Source organism: Myxine glutinosa, chromosome 6 (assembly GCF_964187855.1).
Source record: "Myxine glutinosa chromosome 6, kmMyxGlut1.1, whole genome shotgun sequence".
Taxonomy (NCBI): Eukaryota; Metazoa; Chordata; class Myxini; order Myxiniformes; family Myxinidae; genus Myxine; species Myxine glutinosa.
Window position 1 is genome coordinate 52,632,854 of NC_136266.1, and position 24,164 is coordinate 52,657,017.

Sequence of the window (24,164 nt, forward strand, 5' to 3'; positions counted from 1 at the left end):
GTTAGCTCTTTCACAAGCCTCGATTCAGTATACAAAAAAAATCCAAAAAAATCTGCCAAACCACGTGACCTATCGCAAATTCCAAAAGGGCATTTTAGTAGACTGATATGCTGAACAGATTTGTGAAGTTTCCCCTCGATTTGGATCACAAATGAGGGAGGAGTTCGGTTTTAAATGTTTGTGCTTAAAAACGTCATAACTCTGAAACCATGTGATGCATGACGTCATGCTCGCTGACTTTTTTGTTCGTCATGGGTATACGATTCTGCCTGCAATGTTTGGCCTCGATCTGTTCAGGCGTTTTGGAGAAAATTGGATTTTAGTGTTTTTCACTCAAAACAATATGGCGGCCGAACCACGTGACCTGTGACGTCATAATTGCCATTAAAATATTCTGCAGACCGAGTCCCTCCTATGGTAAAAATTGCTCTCAATCGGTCCAATTATTGCAGAGAAAATGGTTTTTAAAGGAAAACATTTTAAAAAATTCCCCAAAAAATTTCCACTTCCTGGATCCGGATTAATTTCCTGACCTTCACCAAAAACTAATCAATTCTTCCTTATCACAGGTGCAATCATCCCACCAACTTTCATCCAAATCCGTTCAGAACTTTTCCAGATATCTTGTTCACAAACACACGAACACACACACACACACACACACACACGGACACGATCGAATGCATTACTCAACTAGAAAGAGCAATCAGAGTTTGCAGACGATCGCCAGGACTTGTTTCTAGTGGTTTTTAAGGCTTTTGTGTTAAAACAAATATGGCGGCCGAACCACGTGACCGATGACGTCATTCTTTATTTCCTCCACCAATTTATCCCAAGATGATGCTCAAGAAAATTTAACCTGGTCAGATGATGGTTTGTACTTGTCGAATTATGACGTCACAATGGAGGCACCAATGACATAATCATTAACATATGTCACCGAGCACCACGTATGCTCCATTCAATTGGCAAGCTGGCAGTTTCAGCAGGTTGAGGGCAAAATACTGCAATAAATTAAAGGCATTCAACAAAACATTTTTAAAAAAATACCACCTGCATTACACAACATGCCTAAATAATGTGATATTAACATCTTCATGGAATTATCATAATAATTATAATGGATTTTTTTTAATAGAAGAAAGGCACATGCAACCAAAAGGTAACCAGATATAGTCGTGGCCAAAAATATTGACACCCTTGCACTTTTTTCAAATAACTTACAATTTTGTCGAAAAATAAGTTAAAATTGACAAAAGTATTTGGTTTCCACAATTCTTTATTTCACTGTTAATATTACAGAACCTTTGTTTTTGATTCAGAACTTAATATATCCTTTTAAATCAGAAAATAGAAAGAAATGGCATTGACAAAACTATTGACACCCTAGACTTAATATTTCGTAGCACAGACGTTGGACAAAATACCTGCAGTAAAGTGCTTCCTATAGCCATGAATGAGCTTCCTACACACCTATACTGACAGTTTGGCCCACTCTTCTTGTGTAAACTGCTAAAGCTCTCCCAGATTTGAAGGATGCCTTCTCCCAACTGCTGTTTTCAGATCTCCGCACAGGTGTTCAATAGGATTTAGATCTGGACTCATTGCTGGCCACTTCAGAACAGTCCAGCGTTTTGTCTTCAACCATTCCTGGGTGCTTTTTGAAGTGTGTTTGGGTCATTGTCCTGCTGCAAGACCCATGACCTTCGACAGAGACCCAGCTTTCTGACACTGGGTTGAACATTGCACTCCAAAATGCCTTGGTAATCTCCAGATTTCATGATTCCATGCACCCATTCAAGGCACCCAGAGCCAGCACCCAAAACATCACTGAACCTCCTCCCTGTATGACTGTAGGGAAGGTGTTCTTTTATTTGAAGGCTTCATTTTGTTTTCTGTAAACACAGATGATGTGCTTCATCAAAAACCTCTAATTTGGTATCATCTGTCCACAGGACATTCTCCCACAAGGATTTTGGCTTGATCAAGTGTGTATGGACAAACTCCAGTCGGGCTATCTCAGCAGTGGGGTCCTCCTGGTTCTCCTACCATAGAACCCCTTTCATTGAGTTGGCGACGGATGGTGCGAATTGAAACTGTCTACCTTGTGTCTGAAGATCAGCTTGAATCTGTTTGGCAGTTGATTGAGGTGCTTTCTCCACCATTCAAACAATCCTTTGCTGCAATCTTTGATCAAGTTTTCTCTTGTGGCCACATCCATGGAGTTTGGCTACAGTGCCATGGGCCTTAAACTTCCTGATAACGTTGCGTACGATGGACAGAGGAACATCAAGGTCTCTGGAGATGGACTTGTACGCCAGAGATTGTCCATGCTTGGCTACAATCTCGTGTCTGTCCATGCTTCCCTGGTTTTCTTTCTTTTCTCCATGCTTATTGCCGTACACACAGAGACACAAAACAGCAGAATGACTCCTTTTCTTTACTAGTACACCTGCACACTACGGGAGCTGCAGAAAGGGTCATTCCTATTTGAGGTATATAGATTACAGTCGATATATGGTCGGATCTCAAGAACATTGGGTGTGTGTTCATTTACCAAGTTTCTTGTGGAGAGATTGCCAAGTTGTTTAAGCATTCGAGCAGGCACTCAATTCAAAACCGTTAAGGAACGGCTGGCTTTGCAAGCGCTAGCTAGCTGCTTGGTAAATGAGCACATCCCGGTCGTCCTCCCTTTGTTTCATATTAAACAGCGGGAGCGAGTTCCAAAAGTTCGCTACGAACAATTTCATGGTAGTAGTAGAAAGGGCCATGTTATTAACCCAACATTTGTGGGTTATATAGAGTACAGTAGATCTTCTCTCAGTTCTGTAAGTAAACCTTCCTTCATGGATGTCAGGATTCCTCCAAATTTCTTCGTTTAGTGTTATAAAGAGCATTAGCGACTGTTTAAAAAGCTAAGCATACGTGTTTGTGGTTTATAATATTTTTTACTTCCTGTAGAAGCCGTTGCTCCCACGGAAACGCCATTATAACTATAAGCTTTTTAAACACGTTATCACTGCAGGGAAAACGCCTTTGGGGAGTGGGACATTATTAGCATTAATATTGTTTTGTAATAACATTAACAATATGCGATTGTCATTAATTTTGTTATTCAAAGGGTCTCTGGTAAAACGGCACGACAAATCTTCTTATTTGGAAAAACGCGACGATAAAGCTAACTTAACACGGATATACAAATGATATGAAAAGTCTACATAAAGCCAGTTGTTGGCATGATACACATTATTGTCTGGTGGGGGGCAGTCCCTGTGGAGATGGGCGTATTGCATATGTAACCTGCTGGGAGAATGATAGGACACTGGATGCCTTGATTCTATGAGAGCTAGGTAAGGACTTGCTGTTTAGTCGTAGTTGCTTCATTCAAATGTATTGCAATGTATCATGTAGAGTCTCTACCTTGTATCATGTAGAGTTGTAGACTAATGTTGTGCTTATGATGTTATGTTTGTAGATGCACCAGGTCGATTGCATTTAAGCCTCCCTACTTCTATGAGAGGTTTTTGGCTCCATTTTTACTACAACACCTCAACACTTAACCCCATTGACGGCAATGGCAGGGAAAACCCGCTCGGGGAAGAAAACCCCCCTGGGGAGTGGGGCAAATGAATGCGCTATAACCTTCAGTATGTAGCCCTTTGTCATCCTGTCAAGTTTGGTTGAGATTGGATAAGTAAGGACGAAATTTATTGGCATCAAAAATTCATCAGACAGACGGACATCAGACAGACAAATGGCGTATTTTAGTATAATGATGATTCCAACTGGTTGAATTAATGATTAATATATTGCAGGCACCTGTAACTCACCACAGGTGAGTTCAATTCCGAAGTAAAGCAGCATCACCTGCTTGAAATCTAATTATTTCTCACAACTTCTAAAAGGTGCCAATAATATTGTCCGGGCCATTTGAGGATTTCTGTGTGGCATAAGCGAAGATTTAGCAATTATTTTCAGCTTCTTTTGTTTCGTTCCACTGCAAACCAAAGAAATATATATGTGGACACCAAAATATTTTTTAATTTCACCAATTTTCTGGAAGAAATGGTGCATTATTTGAAAAAAGGGCAAGGGTGCCAATATTTTTGGCCACGACTGATAAATCTACCATATAAAAGACTGTGTGTGTGTGTGTGTGTGTGTGTGTGTGTGTGTATGTGTGTGTGTGTGTGTGTGTGTGTGTGTGTGTGTCTGCCCCCCATAGGGGGATGGGGGTTAAGGGGCAATCTTTGAACACGCCTGTGTCCACCGGTTAAAAGACCTAAAAGACTCTAAGGACCCAGAAGACCCTGAAGACCCAATGGACCAAGCACTCAAAATACCCAAAGACTCAAAATACCATTTAGACTGTTAAAGACACAAAATATCATGAAGACCCAGAAGACTCCAAGGATCCAGAAGACCCCAAGGACTCTGAAGACCCGAAATGCCCCGAGACCCAAAATATCCCAAAGACCCAAAAGACCCCAAATACCCAAAAGACCAAAAAAGATTGAAAAGACCCAGAAGATCCAAAATACCCAAACAACCCCAAGTACCCAAATGACAAAGTGGACCCAAAAGACCCTGAGGACTCAGAAGACCCCCAAAGGCCCTGAAGATCCAAAATACCCCAAAGACCCAAAATACCCCGAAGACACAAAGGACCGCAATGACCCAAAATACTGAAAAGACCCTGAAGACCCAATTGACCCCAAAGACCCCAAAGACCCTGAAGACCCAAAAGACCCTGAAGACCCAAAAGATCCCGAGGATCCAAAAGACCCAAACAACCCCAAAGACCCAAATGACAAAGATGATCCAAAAGACCCCAAGGACTAAGAAGACCCCAAGGACTCTGAAGATCCAAAATACCCTGAAGACCCAAAAGACCGAAAAGACCCAATGGACCCCAAACACCCAAATACCCCAAAGACCCAAAATACACCAAAGACACAAAAGATGGAAAAGACCCTAAAGACCCAATGGACCCCAAAGACCTAAAATGTTGGTAAGACTCAAAAGACCCTAACACCTCAAGGACCCAGAAGACCCCGAATACCCAATAGACCCCAAACACCCAAAATACCCAAAGAACCAAAATACCCTGTAGACTGTTAAAGACCCAAAATACCCCTAAGGCCCAGAATACCCCAAGGGCTCTCAAGACCCAAAAGACCCCAAAGACCTCAAAAGACAGAAAAGTCATTGAAAACCCAATTGACACCAAACACCGAAAATACCCCAAAGACTATGAAATACCCATCAGACCACAAAAACCCAAAAGACAATGAAGACCCCAAATTCCCCAAAGACCGATAAAGACCCCAAAGACCCAAAAGACTGAAAAGATGGCAAGATCCTTAAAGACCCAAAAGACAACAAAACCCCAAAAGGCCCTGAAGACCCAAAATTCCCCCAACACCCATAAAGACACCGAAGACACAAAACACTGAAAAGACCCCAAAAACCATGAGGACCCAGTGGAACCCAAAGACCCAAAATACCTAGATGACTGAAAAGACCCAATGACCCCAAAGATGCAGAGGACCCAAAGGACTCAAATGACCTAAAACATCCCAAAGACCCAAATGAACCAAGAGAACACAAGGATGCAAAAGAGCTTCAGCACCCAAAAGACCCAAATTAACCAGAGGATCCAAAAGACCCTTAGGACTCTGAAGACCCAAAAGAAAAGTAATTATGTCTCTTACATTGTAATTGTAGAGGGTGGCTTGCAAACGGAGCCTCAATGTCAGTGTATGGAAGCGTTTTTTTTTTAATTACAATAAATACACGGTGTAGGGAGGTGAAATTCGCTGAACGTGACGTGCAAAGTGCGCAGAGTGAACTGTGTTCATTTACGTCTGTAGGATGTCAATCCAAAACACCAAAAAGACCCTTAAAGACCCGGGGGTGCATTGGACCTGAAAGACCCAAAATACCCCAAAGACCCAGATGACCAAAAAAGACCCGAGGACCCCAAATATCCAGAGGACCGAAAAGACTCAAATGACCCAAAAGACCCTGAGGACCCAAATGACACAAAAGACCCAATATCCCAAGGATGCAAAAGAGCTTGAACACCCAAAAGTCCCAAATGAACCAGAGGACACAAAAGACCCCGAGGACTCCGGAGACCCAAAAGAACAGTAATTATGTCTCTAACATTGGAATTGTAGACGGTGGCTTGTAAACCAAGCCTCAATGTCGGTGTGTGGAAGCGTTTATTTTTAATCACAAAAATACAAGGCACAGGGAGGTGACATTCACTGAACATGATGTGCAAATAAATAAAGAAGATATAAGCACACCTGACACTGGGCCCAGACTTTAGACTTTGGCACGCTCACGTGGCTAAACGTAAAATAAACTGTTCCAACTCGTCATTTTTGACAGGCCTTATTACGAGTTTATCATACTAGGGCATGCCCGTACGTGGGTGCAATGCCCGTACGTGGGTACGTGGGTACGTGGGTGCGAGTACGGTGACAATCCCCCCCCCCCCTCTATTTACATGAAATGGTTTGGTTCATGAAATGGTTTGGTCCATTCGCAACGCCAAAGCGAACGGCGAACGGCTTGCGAGTACGGTGACAACCCCCCCCCTCTATTTACATGAAATGGTTTGGTCCATTCGCAACGACCACAGAACCCCCCCCCCCCCCTCTATTTACATGAAATGGTTTGGTCCATTCGCAACGCCAAAGCGAACGGCGAACGGCTAAATCGCCATAGCTCGGTAACTACTTGTCCGATTAATTTCAAACCTTGAAAAGGCACATCCTCGGGTCCCCAGCAATATACCTGGCAAGTTTCAAGTATATCGGACCGGTAGTTGTCGAGAAACAGCGGTCGCATACACACACACACACAGACAGAGATTAGTGGAATTATAGATAGATAAAACACAATGTCAGTTTGTGTGTTTGTACAGAGATCTGTCCAACTTCATAAGTGGAGGTTTCAAAGACTAATCTTTTAACACGAATGTGTGTTGACTACAGTCTGTTTTTCAGGATAAAACAAATTCGAAAAACATATATATGTATAAAACACAGTTTGTGTGTGTGTGTGTGTGTGTGTGTGTGTGTGTGTGTGTGTGTGTGTGTATGTGTGTGTGTGTAATGTTACCGATAGACTCCTAAACGGAGAGGCTCACGTGCTTGATATTTGGCATAGACATGGCCATTGAGCCTCGAAAGAACATGGCCGACCTAAAAAAAAAAAATTCATAATATTTTTAAACCATATTATTACCTCAGCGCATTTCAGCGAGGAATATTATGCACGGAATCTGATGGGGTGGCAGAGCAGCGCACTGATTCGCTCAGAGCGATCACGTGATGTTCCTTGCCGCCATAAACTCACAGCAAGTAGCATAGATTTTAGCATGATTAGCATTTAGCATGATTTAGCATAGATAGTAGCATGTTTCACATCGATTTTTTTTCAGCGAGGAATATTATACATGGAATCTGAGGCGGTGGCAGAGCAGCGCACTGATTCGCTCAAAGCGATCACGTGATGTTCCATTCCTGCCGCCAGACCATTGAACATAAAACACAGTTTGTGTGTGTGTGTAATGTTACCGATAGACTCCTAAACAGAGAGGCTCACGTACTTGATATTTGGCACAGACATGGCCATTGAGCCTGGGAACGACATGGCCTACCTAAAAATATTTGACGAGATCCATATTTTTTATTCATATTTACCTCAGCGCATTTCAGCGAGGAATATTATACACGGAATCTGACCTGGTGGCAGAGCAGCGCGCTGATTCGCTCAGAGCGATCACGTGATGTTCCATCCCCGCCGCCAGACCATTGAACATAAAACACAGTTTGTGTGTGTGTAATGTTGTAATGTGTGTAATGTACGGGTCTCCCTTCCCCCGCCCGGCAACGCCGGTACTGGAGGGCGTCACAGGATCGGTGAGTCTGCAAAATCAGCTTCGTGCTGTTGAGAAGATGCAGGACGATGTCGCGATTGTTGTGCTGCTCTCCGACCATGAGAACTGCAACGTCATTGTTGACTGGCCCTCCCCTTCCCTCCCCCTTCCCCCTCCCCCCTCCATCCTCCCCTCCCCCTCCCTTCCACCTCCACCCTACCCCTCCCCTTCTCCCCTCACCCTCCCCCTCCCCCTCCATTTCCCCCCTCCCCCTCCCTTTTCCCCCTCCCCCCTACCCCTTCCCCCTCCCCCCATTCCCCCCTCTCCGTAAAAGAGGAATGAAAGAGTGAAGGTGAATACAGAGTGAATGGTGAATGGAATGGTGAATGGTGAATAGAGAGTCAAAGTTGTTGTGCATGTGTGGGCGTTGTGTTGGAGCGCCAACGTTGTTTTTTGCTCTCCTTATCCAGTTGTTGCACCTTCCAGATTTTGCCATTCACATCACAGGTGTGTATTGGGTGGGTATTTCTACGGTCTACGGTCTCCGGTCTCCGCAGTTAGACCACCCTCTCCGCTCTTGACATGCCAGCCTCCAGTATCACTGTCGTTTGTTTGATGTGTCTAGGATACCGGTCCCATTAAATTCAAATTTGTACTCAGATTGCAGGAAATAATGTGCATTTAGTTATCTGAATAAGATATATTTTTTTCATCAACATCTATTTGCATTAAACACAAAACTTTAGACTATTTATGCATTAGAGTGGAAAATGCTAAATGTCTGAGGCGTTCGCACAGCAATGTGTACATGTGTACATGATCATGATGAAACGCATTTTTGCCAACTGGGCATCATCAGTGTTTGAAACGTTGGACGATGAGACACTCCAGTCTGATTGCTGATTTGTTCACCGATTGGCCATTACTCTTCTCCAGCCCGAGCACTGACGTGACATTGGGTCGTTAAAGGCCCTGTCTTTAACACTGCAGAGAACTGTCTGTGGGCGGAGGCAGCGCTTAAGTGCCCTTCACCCATTGGATGACGGCACATTAAAGTCAAAGTGATGATTTCCTTTTATCTTTTGCCAGATTGCCCTTGTTAAAATGCTTTGGTTGTTTGCATTAACATAGGCATGGTGTTATGTGGTCGTCGACACTCGCAAATTCGCATTAATCTGGTAATAGCATGAATAATGAGACTAATTTGTGGTCCCAAAACAATGAAGGCCACCTTTTGTTGCCTTATAGCCTGCATTAAATCCCATTAATTAGACTTTTTCCACCTTTATTTACATATAGTAACCCACCACTTCCAAGTGAACAACAGATTCTACAAATTTCAGAAAATAATTGATAATACAAAACTAGATTGTCATGGTTGGATACGTGTCCATATAATATATCTATTAATGTATGTATATACATATACTGTATATATATTTGATTCCTGTTTCTAAAATTATATATATATATATAATATATATATATCAGTTACTATGCGATGGTTCCTCTGGAGCTTTGCAGGCAATGCGGACATGCATGGCGATGACGTCATGCTGTCCGCTCATTAGGTTGGAGAACCAGATTACAGATACCATATATATATATATGCAGCGTCTGTCCTGTCCTGTGTTGTGTTGTGTTGTGTTGTCTTGTGTTGTCACTGAACTACTTTCTCAAACATTTGTGAAATCGTACCAAACTTCTGGTATGCACATATCTCTCCCGTCGGTATGTTCTAAGGGTATTAAAAAAAATAAATTGCAATTTGTTTTTTTTTTTTGGAATTTTTGGGGAATTTTTTTTTTTCCAACTTCAATTGTTTATAAAATGTGATATCACGTATATTACAAATACATTTGTGCAAAATAATTGTTTGAATTATGATTGGTTTAAACAATGACAAAACGGCAACTCGGGTACAGTCATTTATCTATACTAGGGCATTGCCCGTACTATATCTATATCTAAAATTATATCCCCCCCCCCCCTCTATTTACATGAAATGGTTTGGTCCAAAGCGAACGGCTTCCGGAGTTTGGTTAAGAAATCGCCATCGCGTGCACAAACGCGCAGGAAAGCGAATGAATCGCAAATTCGTTTTTATTCGTTTTAAAACATAGTTTAACGCCAACATAGTTTGCAAACGTGAAATAAATGAATACGCTCTCAAATGTGCCATCCGAGGCAGAGTGTGTCCGCCACGTTCGGCACACGCGATAGTTCGCTGCTCTCTGATTGGTTGAATCGTTTTTTGGACATAGCTCGGTAAGTAATTGTCCGATTAATATGAAACCTTGAAAAGGCACATCCTCGGGTCCCCAGCAATATACCTGGCAAGTTAAAAGTATATCGGACCCGTGGTTGTCGAGAAACAGCGGTCACAGACAAACGTACAGACGTACAAACGTACAGAGATTACTGGAATTATAGATAGATATCGACACATCTGGGCAGTGTCTGTGTTGTCACTTAACGACTCCCTCAAACTTTTGTTTCCGTGGTTGTGAAGTGATTTTAATAACGTTGTGGTGGTTTTGAATCACGTGGTGGTGAGGTATTTTGAATTATGTGGTGGTGAGGTGTTTTAATATCACATGGTGGTGAGGTGTTTTTAAATCACATGGTGGTGAGGTGTTTTGAATTATGTGGTGGTGAGGTATTTATAATTACGTGGTGGTGAGGTGTTTTTCATTAGGTGGTGGTGAGGTGTTTTGAATTATGTGGTGGTGAGGTGTTTTGAATTACTTGGTGGTGAGGTGTTTTTAATTTCGAGGCTGTGAGGTGTTTTTATTACGTGTTTTATGGCTGTGTGGTGTTTTTATTACGTGTTTTATGGCTGTGAGGTGTTTTTAATTTCGTGGTGGTGAGGTGTTTTTATTACGTGTTTTATGGCTGTGAGGTGTTTTTAATTTTGTGGTGGTGAGGTGTTTTTATTACGTGTTTTATGGCTGTGAGGTGTTTTTATTTTCGTGGTGGTGAGGTGTTTTTATTATGTGCTTGATGGCTGTGAGGTGTTTTTAATTTCGTGGTGGTGAGATGTTCTTATTACGTGTTTTATGGTGGTGAGGTGTTTTGAATTACTTGGTGGTGAGGTATTTTGAATTACGTGGTGGTGAGGTGTTTTGAATTACGTGGTGGTGAGGTGTAATCGTCCCAAACTTCCAGTCTGCACCCACCCCTCCCCTATGTATGTGCTGGGGGGTTCTTTCTTGAAAAAAACACATTCAACCCAAATCTTCAACCTAAATTGCTTATCAAAATGTAATATCACAAACACAACAAATACATTTGTGCAAAGTAATTGTTTGTATTATGATTGGTGAAAATGATAACACAGCAACTCAGGTACAGTCATTAGTCTCAGCTAAAATAAGCCCGTTCCTTAGTATCGACGCTTGGTGAGGCGAGCGCAGCGAGCCGAGCCAAGCTAGTATATATATATATATATTGTTGCGGATATGAGAACAGTATATTTTGTTTGATTGTGTGCTTTATTATAATTGTTATTATTGTTTATTCTGTGCCCCCCTGCCTCCGGAGCTGTGTAAAGGTGAAAGGGCATCCCATAATTAGTCCACAAGCATACACGTCAGCCAAATAATAGAATACCCCTGTTGATAGTTATCTCTTATTCTGTGTTTTAGGGTAAGGCTGTGTCTCCCATTAATTGAAGTACTCCATTGCACCAGTGAAAGAGATAGATTCCCTTCATTCCCACTCCCAACACTTCCATTCCCCCCTTTTCGTCAATTGCAATTCGCATTGCCAACTGCATGTTGGGCGGTTTTCCCTTCATCCGCCATTGACCACGAGGCAGGGTTGGGGAAGAAAGGCGGGTCCCCACCTCGTCAGAGAGGGGAGGAGTGAGCCAGCCCCACTCGACCAACCATGAACAAGGGGTTTGGCTTGAGAGGGCGGAGAGAGAACGTTTGGGGGAGGTTCGCAAAGGTTCAAGGGTGGGGCTATATATAACCCATGAGAGACGCCCCCACGAGAGATGCACTTTGAGTTGAGACAAGGAGGGACGAAAAAGAGCTGGGTCATCAGAGCAAGAGCGCGTAAGGAGGAGAGAACCCGTCACGCCAGACCCCCCCCCCCCCCCCCACCAGCGCATCGGCTCAACCAAGCAGCTCCGACCCATGATCCCGCGCACACGACAGGCCCGGTGGCATCAGCGGCCGTCGAGGTCCAGCCCGACGTCCCGGGCGGGATCAAGCTCCAGCCAGCTCCGTGCCGTCCTCCCCCTCCAGCCACACACCTCCTTCCAGCAATCCACTCTGCAATTCCCCGTGTGAGTCAGTGTCTTTGTTTGTTCTGTCCTGGGAATAATTAAGTCTGTATAAGTTAATAATTGCGCTGTGTCTCTGATCCTTCTGTATATTATTTTATTATCTTTCCTTCTCCTTGGTTACTTTGAGCATGTAAATAGTAGGAATAAATTTAGTAGTATTTCCAACCTTTTTGTCTTCTTCTTCTTCTTCTTCACATCCGTGTCGCCTTTGTCTTTTCCCTATTGAATAGCTGCGGTGCGATCCGGCCAACATTTGGGTTCTAATCGGGGAGTAACTGTTCGGTCGCGGAGCCTTCGCTCGGCCCATCATAACATCTAAACCGCGATCAGTAACAATTGGTGTCAGGAGTGGGATCGAACTCTTGCAAGTTTGCAGCTCTCGATCTCATCGTTGATACGTCATCGTGGCCCGCCTTAGCCCGGTGCACCACGACGCCTCCAGAAACTAGAAGGCCTTACACCGGCAAGCAGGCGCCCCCGTGGATTGCCTCGGCTTTAGATGCCGAGGCGGGACCCAGTACCTCTGAATAAGGGGGGCTTATTAGTGCCAGAGGACTGGGGGATTGATGAGCGATGTGCCCGGTGGGTAAGGGTGGCATCCCTGCCACCCTTCCCATGCGTGGGGCAAATGCGCTATAGTTTAGGGGTTGATGGCAGTGAAAACTAGCCCGGGTGGGTTAGGATATATCGTGTGTAGGGATCTAGAGAGATGACATTAGGTAACGTTAAGTTTAGATAGTGACTGATACCTGTAGTGGGGACGCAGGTAGATTAGTATGAATGATAATGACGTGGGAGCGCAATAGTTTAAAGGGGCGACTGGGAAGCGCAAGTTTCAGAGGGGAGTAGTTAGCTGAGATGATGCCGTGTGTGTGAGGATTGAACAGGTGTGATTGAACAGGTGTGATTGCACAGGTGTGCAACTGAACAGGTGTGTGGAGCAGTGTATGAGTGAGTGATGGTGATGTGTGTTGGGTTGACCAACTGGTCTAGGAAGAGGAGGAGGGTGCAGGTGGCACCAGGTATGATTGCACAGGTGTGCAACGACAGGTGAATGGAGGACAGGTGTATGGAATAAATGGTATGGAGTATTGGAATGGATGGTCGTGGAGTGAGTATGGTGGAAATTGTGGAGTGGAGTGGATGGTGCGAAGGTGTGAATGGGGGAAGAGTGGACCCCCATCACGGATACCCGGGGCGGGTAGTGTAAGTGTTAGGTAGAGGGTACAGGTAAATTGTGGTTGGATATTGGCATCTGTGGTGCGGGTGAAAGAATGGTCTTTGGATGGGTGCATTAGTGTTGTGGAAATGGCTGGGCGTGTAGCCTGTTAGTGTGTGTAGTTGGTTTGGGCACTCCACCACTGTGAGGATGTCGGCCAGGTGAGGCCGCAGGTGGGCTCTGGGAGCCGGTAGTAGTTGTTGTGGATGGGGCCCGAGGATCCGGAGGACGGACCCGGGTAGCCCAGTGCCAGAGGGCACCGAGTGGGGTGGCAGAGCCAGGAGGGGCTGTCCCCAGTTAGTTAGGTTAGGGTGAGGAGCTAGGTAAGCTCGGGTGGCAACTGCAGTGGTGGAGGTGTGCAGGTGGGTAGACCTGCTGGGAGAGCTACACGTCGCAGCCCAGAAATTGTGCGAGGGCACCGGGAGATGAATCGGGGGAGTGAGACCCCAAATTGAGAAGCACCACAGTTTGGTCAATGGGAATTGGTTTTTAGAACCCATAGAGTAAGTTGGCCAATGGATTGGCAGGGAAAGACCCCGGGTAGTGTAAAGTGTGTTAAAATCATTTAGAGGATAGTTAGGATGAAGGATCTCCTCGCACCATCTGCATCCACTCACCTGAGGTGACAGGTACTCCACACCATGCCATGTTTAATTATTTTTTTTTATGATGCAAATGTTTGGATTGTGAGACGCATCATGACGTGGGTGTGACATTGTGCTTTGTGTTCCATCTCTTCCTCCTTATGAGGATTGATGATAAATTTGGTGATGGCAAATTTTGGATAGAGGGATTGTGGTGACGAATTTGGTATAGGGGAAATATGGGGAAGACGTGACAGTAGTGACGAATTTGTAAATGGGTAGATTTTGTAAATATGGGGTAAGGGCAAGGGTAGTGTAGGTGACAGGGGGGTGACGTACGGTAGGGACGAGCTTTCTCACTTCGCCCTCCGTACGCATTTCGCCTTGCATTGCCTTATTGATGTGTACCCTTGTGACCTTACCCCTCGCTCATTGGTCTTTCCCCTTTTGTCTCCCACATGACCTGTGCGCTATGGGGCGCCGAGGGGAGCGTGCGTGAGTCGGCCATTGTGCGCCCGAAATTCCCAGAACCAGCTGTCTGCATCGATGCACCACATTATGGACCACATGTCTGTGGCCGAGCACCACCTATGGACCCCATGGGTTGGGGCATGGCCCCTCTGCTGGAACCGGCCATGAGGGCCCGAAATCTTGCTGGCGGACCTTGGCCACAGGGCACCGATACCCCACAGGTGAACCACACGTAGTCGGCCCCTGTGGGCCATAAATAAAATAAAAACGGACACGTTAGGTGCATTCTTTTATTGCAAATAGTCCGCCAGCAAGGGAAGATGACAACACCAGGAAAATAATAATAACCAGCAGAGGGAGCCGAAGAGCAAGAGATCACCTGCAGGGTTAGGGGTTGTTGATTTTATTTTTATGGAACACTGATGAACTATGGTGACTGCACCGATTGGTGCTTGGGTGTGTATTGGTGCGTTTTTGGGTGCTTTAATGGTGCGTAGATGCAGAGCAGACTGTCTCCCCCCCAGAAAGAACAATCACAGGTCCTGGGTTAGTTTTGTAAATAAAAATAGCGTCATTGTAAATAATGCTCCCCACCGTCAGTGTATAGTTTGAAGACCATTCCGCAATTCGGCTAACTGTGGGCGTAAGTCTGTTAGGCAGGGTGCAATGGAGCAGCGGGACACATTTATTTATGTTTTAAAACTGTCGCACTCAGGGTCAGGTTAAAAGTAGAGGGAACTACACCTACGTGTCACACTAAATAAAAGTTGTAGGCCCGGGCCGTACCTAAGAGGAGGAGGGTGCAGTGTTGCGGATATGAGAACTGTATATTTTGTTTGATTGTGTGCTTTATTATTATTGTTATTATTGTTTATTCTGCGCCCCCCTGCCTCCGGAGCTGTGTAAAGGTGAAAGGGAATCCCATAATTAGTCCACAAGCATACACGTCAGCCAAATAATAGAATACCCCTGTTGATAGTTATCTCTTATTCTGTGTTTTAGGGTAAGGCTGTGTCTCCCATTAATTGAAGTACTCCATTGCACCAGTGAAAGAGATAGATTCCCTTCATTCCCACTCCCAACACTTCCATTCCCCCCTTTTCGTCAATTGCAATTCGCATTGCCAACTGCATGTTGGGCGGTTTTCCCTTCATCCGCCATTGACCACGAGGCAGGGTTGGGGAAGAAAGGCGGGTCCCCACCTCGTCAGAGAGGGGAGGAGTGAGCCAGCCCCACTCGACCAACCATGAACAAGGGGTTTGGCTTGAGAGGGCGGAGAGAGAACGTTTGGGGGAGGTTCGCAAAGGTTCAAGGGTGGGGCTATATATAACCCATGAGAGACGCCCCCACGAGAGATGCACTTTGAGTTGAGACAAGGAGGGACGAAAAAGAGCTGGGTCATCAGAGCAAGAGCGCGTAAGGAGGAGAGAACCCGTCACGCCAGACCCCCCCCCCCCCCCACCAGCGCATCGGCTCCACCAAGCAGCTCCGACCCGTGATCCCGCGCACACAACAGGCCCGGTGGCATCAGCGGCCTTCGAGGTCCAGCCCGACGTCCCGCGCGGGATCAAGCTCCAGCCAGCTCCGTGCCGTCCTCCCCCTCCAGCCACACACCTCCTTCCAGCAATCCACTCTGCAATTCCCCGCGTGAGTCAGTGTCTTTGTTTGTTCTGTCCTAGGAATAATTAAGTCTGTATAAGTTAATAATTGCGCTGTGTCTCTGATCCTTCTGTATATTATTTTATTATCTTTCCTTCTCCTTGGTTACTTTGAGCATGTAAATAGTAGGAATAAATTTAGTAGTATTTCCAACCTTTTTGTCTTCTTCTTCTTCTTCTTCTTCACATCCGTGTCGCCTTTGTCTTTTCCCTATTGAATAGCTGCGGTGCGATCCGGCCAACGTTTGGGTTCTAATCGGGGAGTAACTGTTCGGTCGCGGAGCCTTCACTCGGCCCATCATAACATCTAAACCGCGATCAGTAACAATATATATATATATATATATATATATATATATATATATATATATATATATATATATTGTTGCGAATATGGAATTTGGCCTCCATATCCGCTTGTAAATATTCCCCTATTTTCTCCAATACTCCCCAACTTTCCCCGATCCCCCATTCCCTAGTCCCATTGCATGTAAATAACAATCAGTAGAGCCGACCTTCCCCTTATTCCCCCATTAAATGTCGTGCCCAGGTCCACCGCACCACACGTAGACAACTTTCGGACATCTTCCTAGTTATTCTTAATCTATGTCAGTTAAGGCCTCGTTTCCATTAATTATGACTCTTCGTTGCACCAGAATGTGATTATATGGCATCAGTAGTGAGTTTAGGACCTTTCCCATACCTCCTTCCATCTTCTTCCCCAACAATTACAACAACAACAGAGGAGATGGCGGCGGAGCGGGGGAGGATGCGTCCTCACACCGGCTCGATTAGCGCCATAGACCATGCGCTCCACGGGGTTACCACGAAGGGGCTCCTTGTCAGCTCCTCGTCAAGGGCGGAGCCTGGTAAACCCCCCGCACGCACCCAATGAGAAGCAACGTGCCGATTCCACGAGGCGGAGCTAACGAGCCGAGGGCGTGTCACTCCCCGCCGGATATACGCGGCCCCGCGCCGGATGTGACGTCAGATGCGCACCCAGCTTGGAGAAGGAAAGCCACCTGCGAGCGCTGAGTCAGATGCGCCCCCAGCTTGAGCAGACAAGACGCCATCCGAGCGCTGCGACCTCCCCGCATCTCTGGACCGGACCGAGTCGATTCTGACCTTTGAGCCCAGGTGCACCTGGAGCCATCGATCCTGCCTTTCCTAGCCATCAAACCCCCGTGTGAGTCAGCCGTTGTCCCGTGTGTCTGTCGTCTGTCCGGGGTTAATATAAGAGTGTGTCTAAGTGCCTGTCTTCCTGTAATATACCTCTAGCCCCTGTAATCTAACCTTTTCCGTACGAATATACTTGAGAATTGAAACATTGGTGTCGTATTGTGTTATTGTAATCCAGCCGGGTGTCTTCTTTTCCTTATTGAGCCAGCATCGCGCGGCTTCGTCAACGTCGAGTATAATCGGTAACTTGTGCAGACGTGGTCATACCAAAACCGCTCGGTAAACTAACATCTAAGCCACGTCTGTAACAATTGGTGTCGAGGAGTGGAATTCGAACCCGGGACTAAATTTATTAGGCCCAAATTTTGGGAGGGAAAATCGATTCGGAGCGCGTACTGCGCTCGACGAAATTATAACGAAAAAAAAAAAAAAAAAATTAGATTTGTTTTACGAAACTCGAATTTTGCAAGTCGCGCTATGGCGGATCAAGACGGCTGGGGTCCGGTAGGGGAGAGTGAAGCAGGGTCGGTCCAGGACCAAATTGAGGGACATGAGGGACATGAGGAGAGCGAAACAGCGGGGGTAGCAGGCACGCAAAATGGCGCCTCGCAAGAGCGCGCGGTAGCCGAGCCCGCTGTATCAACGGGTTTTAACATGCAGCCGATTGACATACAGGCCCTCATTGCGCAGCTACAGGCAGCTGTACAGATGAGTATGGGGAGCCAAATTGAGCGATTGGGTGAGCGGTTGGGGAACCGGATGGATGCTCAGAGTGAGCAAATGGGGGTAATGAGGGACGAAGCGAGGGCTCGGAGTGAGCAATTGGGGGTAATGAGGGACGAAGCGAGGGGTACCAGTGAGAAGTTAGACAATAATTTTGAGGGGTTAGACAACGGGATAAAAGAAGTGAAAAATGGGTTAACGGGGGTAGAAAACAGAATGGCCGCTCAAGAGAATCAAATGGAAGGGATGCAAAAGGGGTTAGAGGGGTTAGAAAACAGTATGGAAGGCAAATTGAGGGACATGAGGGACCAAGCGGAAAGGGAAGTTAAACAAATGGAGCAGCAGATAGAGGGGGTCAGAATGGGGGTAGAAACCAAACTGGATGCTCACAGGGAGGAAATGGAGCAGATGAGGGTGGCATCTGGGCAGGAGATGCAAGTGATGGGAGAGGAGATCAGAAGAGGAGTGAGTGAGGAGGTCGGAGGAGTGCGCGAGGAGGTGAGGCACTGTAAGGAGCGCATGGAGAAAGAGGTGAGAAAGGGGACTGTAAAATTGCAAGGTGGTATAGAGGAGTTGACGCTGGGAGTAGAACAACTGACAGTGGGACAAAAGGAGTTGGGGGACCAGGTAAAGAAGAACACAGCGGTAATAGAGGGTTTAAAATCGACACAGAAGGAGATGAAAAAGGACGTAGGGGTAATTAAAAAAGAGTGTCAGACGGTACATGAGGACCTGACGAGGAAAATGGACAAGGTGGTAGAGGTAATGGAGGTTAAAGAGCGGGAGGTGCGGGAGCACATAGAAAAAAATAAAGTGGAGTTAGAGGAAGAACTTAAAGGGGCGCACGAAGAGATGAAGGAGATGAAGCAAAAATTAGAAGAAGTGGAAGAAGGGGTGAGCGAAATTAAAAAGCGACGGAGAGAGGATAAGAAAGAGATAAAAGAGGAGGTAAAAGAATTGGTCCAGAGTCTGTGTTCGGATCGTGATGATGTGCTCATTAACCGGATGAGGGATTCGCAGGTGATGGAGGAGAAGCGAAGAGAAAGAGGACCCGGTGTAAGTGGTGACCAATATGGTCGTGCGTATGATGCGCCAGGTGATTTAATAAGCTTGGGGGTCGAGATAGACCCGGATGTTCGTGAGAGGCCAAGAGTGAGGTGTATGGCTGGTCCGGAGGGTATGGAACGAGAGGTGCGAGGTGTGGGTGAGCAAGGTTGTGGTGGTGGTGGTATGGAATGGGTAGCGGGTTGCGGAGGTGTGACCCATGCATCGACACCAACAGGGGTAGTTGTTGGAGGGACCGGGGAGGCACGAGAGCCCCTTGGGGGTAGTGTACTGTGGGGGCCCGGCCGGTTCGGCCCCGCGCTGACCCCGCAAGGGGCGACGCACGGGGTCCGGCAGGCGGGCAACGACTCACATACGAGGTGGTCCCACAAGGTCCCACTCGCGCCGTATGACGGCAAGAGTGATCTACGCGCGTACCTGGCGCAGTTCGACTGTGTGTGTAAGGGCAACGGTTGGGGTGAGGACGAAGGTGGAGTACACCTGGTGGCCGCATTGCGCGGCGCGGCGGCGGAGGTGCTGACGGCATTACCAGCGGGTGCTCTCACCCTGCCAGCCCTCCGCGACGCCCTAATTAATCGATTCGGCATAGAACAGCAGAGCGAGCTTGTTAAAGCTCAGCTCGCGCTGCGAAAACGCAAGCCCCAGGAAGCCATCGGGGAACTTGCCCACGACATTCGCCGCGCAGTGGGGATCGCACATGCTAGCATGGCAGCGGATTCCCGGGAAAGCCTGGCGCTGGACCATTTTATCCAGGCCCTCCCGGATATTGAGCTCCGGCAACAGCTCGCCATGTGGCGCCCGCAGACTCTGAGCCAGGCGGCTGACGCTGCGGCCCGTTGGGAAGCAGCGAGGCCCCTAGCCCGAGGGGGCGAGCGTCTCGCAATGGCGGTCCGCCAGGTGGGACCCCCGATGGAGGGCGGACCCCTTAGGGGACCCGCCCCCGACGTGGGTCCTGACCTGGCGGGCATGGTCCGGAGGCTGGTGGACCAGCGCCTGGCGGGACCTGGACCATGGCAGGCGGCCCCGGAGGTGGCCCGCGGTGGACCACGAGCGGGTAATCCAATTCGGACCTACAGGGGGGGGAATTTGGAATTCCGGAGGCAAGCACCTTATCAGGTGAGGTGCTATACCTGCAACCGCCTGGGTCACCTGGCGCGGCACTGTCGAAACGCGCGCCGGGATGATCCCCGGCAGTTGAGGTCCTCAACTCCGCCCAGGGGGGAGCGGGTTAGCCGACCCCAGACACCCCCCCGCCAGACCCCGGGAAACTAGAAGGTGTCGGGCACGTAGGGCGGTGTTCGGCAGCAGAGGATGGAGGAGAGCCCTCATTGACGCGACAGGTCATTTATTGTGGCCAAATTGGAACCGGTAGCCTGACAATTAGATGCAAAATTGCCGGCGTGGGGGTAGACGCCGTAGTGGACACAGGAGCTAGCGCCACGATCATCAGCCCTGTGGTCCTTGATTCGAGCGCAGGTGGCTGGGATAAGATCCAGCGCCTGCAAAATTATAGTTTGCAGCTTGCTACCGGGGTAACGGCCCCGATCATAGGGCGTGGTTCTGTGACCCTCAAGTTAGGGTCGGTAAGGAGGGAGATAGATGTTTGGGTGGCGGAGGTGTGCGACCCATGTTTAATAGGGTTGGACCTGTTGACTGCCAGCGGTTGTAAAATCGACTTGTGCCGGGGGATCCTGCAGGTGGGAGTAGAAGAGCTGCCGTTAGGGGGAGTGAGCACGGCCGAGAGAGCGGAGCTGGAGGCTTCCGAGGCCGTGACCATCCCCCCAAGGGCCGAGGCGATAGTGCCGGCCCGGTGGGCAGCTCGCCCAACATGGCAGGTCCTGCGGCCTGGTCGAACCGGTGGCAGCGCAGTCCATACCGGGTTTAATCGTGGGCCGCACCCTTGTAAAAACGGACGGACCGGTAGTGGCCGTCCGAGTAGTAAATGTGAGTACAGAACCACGCACTATAGTAAGGGGCACGAGGGTAGCTGGCTGCACCCCAGTTGAGGAAGTCGCGACAGTGAGGGGCGAGAACGTCCAGCCGAGCCGACCCCGGGGGGAGCCTTCAATAACAAGTAGGAATTGGCCCGATCCCATTTGCGAGATGGTAAATCGTAGTAGCGTAGAGTTGGGAGGTACCCAGAGGGAGGCCTTACACAAACTGGTTGGGTCCCATTTGGACCTCTTCTCCCTGTCCACCGAGGATATTGGACGTACGGGCCTGGTGAAACATCAGATCCACACCGGTGAGGCCCGGCCTATTCGTCAGGCCGCCCGACGGCTCCCTTGGAGCAAGAGGGCGGAAGCTGACGAGCAGGTTGCAAAAATGCTCGACGCAGGTGTGATCGAGCCCTCGGGAAGTCCTTGGATGTCACCTGTTGTGCTGGTCAAAAAGAAGGATGGGACCACGCGGTTCTGCGTGGACTATCGCCAGCTAAACAACGTGACACTCAAGGACTCATATCCCCTGCCAAGGATTGATGACACCCTCGATGCCGTTGCGGGCTCAAATTGGTTCACAACTTTGGACCTCAAGAGTGGGTATTGGCAGGTGGAGATGGATAGGGCAGGGAAGGAGAAAACGGCATTTTCCACAGGTAAGGGACTGTATCAGTTTACTGTGATGCCGTTTGGTTTGTGTAACGCCCCCGCCACTTTTGAGAGATTGATGGAGCATGTACTAGGCGGCATGCCATGGCAATCATGCCTGGTGTACCTGGATGACGTCCTGGTACATGCCCAAACGTTCCCCCAGGCACTAGCTAATTTGGACCAGGTGTTCGGGTGCCTCAGACAGGCAGGGTTGAAGCTGAACCCGAGTAAGTGCACTTTGTTTGCAAGAGAGGTGGCCTATCTAGGTCACGTGATTGGCCGCGAGGGGGTAAAAACAGACCCAGACAAAATTAAAGCGGTAGAGGAGTGGCCCGCACCACGTACCATCAAAGAGGTGCGGGGATTTTTGGGACTCTGCTCCTACTACCGGCGCTTTGTGGCGAAATTTGCGGAGTTGGCCCATCCCCTCCACCGGCTTACGGAGAAGGGGACGCGATTTAATTGGACACGGGAGTGCCACGAGGCCTTCCAAAAATTGAAGGGGTGTCTAACATCCGCACCCCTTCTAGCTTACCCCACTGGTGACGGGACATTTACCCTGGACACGGATGCGAGCCAGGAAGGATTGGGCGCAGTTTTGTCTCAGACACAGGAGGGCGTGGAGAGAGTGATTGGTTATTATAGTCGGGCCTTAAGTAGGCCCGAGAGAAATTATTGCGTCACTCGCAAAGAGTTATTGGCTATGCTGGCTGCCATGAACCATTTCCACCCGTACTTGTACGGGCGGAAATTTTTGGTTAGAACTGACCATTCCTCCTTGCAATGGCTCCTTCGGTTCAAGGAACCGGAGGGCCAAATTGTAAGGTGGTTGGAAAAGTTGCAGCAGTACGATTTTGATGTGGCCCATAGGGCCGGGAAGGCCCATGGTAATGCGGACGCACTCTCTCGGCGTCCTTGTCTGGGGGAAAACTGTAAATTTTGTGCGAGACACGAGGAGAGGGAGCAATTGGGCGATTCCGCCCCGATTCTCGTCGTCCGGGCAACCCGGGTGAGAGGGCCAATTTTGCCACTAACCGCGGACGAGGAATTTGGAGAGTTGGCTTGGAGCACGGCCCAGCAGGAGGATCCTGTTCTGGGGCCGGTGTTCCAATGGGTCAAATTGGGGCAAAGACCAAAGGGGGAAGAGGTCACCCCCCTCGGGGCACAAACAAAGGCATATTGGGCTCAGTGGCAGACCCTGGAATTGAAAGGCAACATCTTGTATCGCAAGTGGGTGGAGGTTCCCTCTGATCGAACTTCCTGGCTGGTGATAGTCCCTGACAAATTCAAGAACGTCATATTGCAACAGGTGCATGGTACCCGCTCCGGCGGCCATTTGGGCAGGACAAAGACAATATCTCGGGTCCGCCGGAGGTTCTATTGGGTGAATATGGGGCGCGACATACAGGACTGGTGTCGGAGATGCGACGCCTGTTCTGCCAAAAAGGGACCAGCACGGAGGATGAGGGCCCCCCTTCAATTACATCAGGTGGGGGCCCCCCTTGAGCGGGTGGCTATGGATATTCTAGGACCGCTGCCCCGCACCCGCCAAGGTAATAAGTATATCCTCGTTGTAATGGACTATTTCACCAAGTGGCCGGAGGCCTACGCCCTCCCCAACCAAGAAGCAGGGGTGGTAGCGCAGGCCTTCGTGGAAGGATTTGTGTGCCGGCATGGGATTCCACAGGAGTTGCACACCGACCAGGGACGAAATTTTGAGAGCAAATTGCTAAAAGATGTGTGCAGTCTCCTGTCAATTCGGAAAACCAGAACAACGCCTTTAAGACCTCAATCTGACGGGATGGTGGAAAGATTCAATCGAACTCTAATCCAACAACTGGCACTGTTCACCACCACCCGTCAGGATGACTGGGACGAACATCTCCCTTACTTGCTCATGGCCTACCGAACCAGCCAGCACGGGGCCACCGCATGCAGTCCAGCGTTGCTTATGTATGGGCGGGAGTTACGGGCTCCCGCCGACTTGCTATGCGGTCCCGTGCCAGACACAGTGGTTAACCCGCCGAGGGAGGGGTACGCACGTCACCTAGAGGAAGGCATGGAGCTAGTCCATGCCTTCGCCCGCCGCCAACTCCATCTGGCGGGGGAAAAGATGAAGCGCAGGTACGACGACCGGAGCCAGGGGAGTCAATACGCTCCGGGGATGAAGATTTGGTTCTTTAATCCCCGGAGGCGAAAGGGAAGGTGCCCAAAACTCACCTCCCCCTGGCAAGGCCCAGGAGTCGTCCTGTCGCAAATCTGTGACGTGGTCATTAAGATCAAAATGGGGCCACGAGCCCTCCCTCGGATCGTCCACGCCGACCGGATAAGACCTTACACCGGCGAGCAGGCGCCCCCGTGGATTGCCTCGGCTTTAGATGCCGAGGCGGGACCCAGTACCTCTGAATAAGGGGGGCTTATTAGTGCCAGAGGACTGGGGGGATTGAGGAGCGATAGGCCCGGTGGGAAAGGGTGGCATCCCTGCC

General features: G+C 48.4%; 1 protein-coding gene across 1 annotated transcript in view; it reads right to left on the minus strand.

Annotated features, from left to right (window-relative positions):
• Window positions 1-24,164, minus strand: part of LOC137429373 (solute carrier family 35 member F4-like) — a 133,621-nt gene that overhangs the window by 68,131 nt on the left and 41,326 nt on the right. The gene's annotated exons all lie outside the window — the stretch shown is intronic.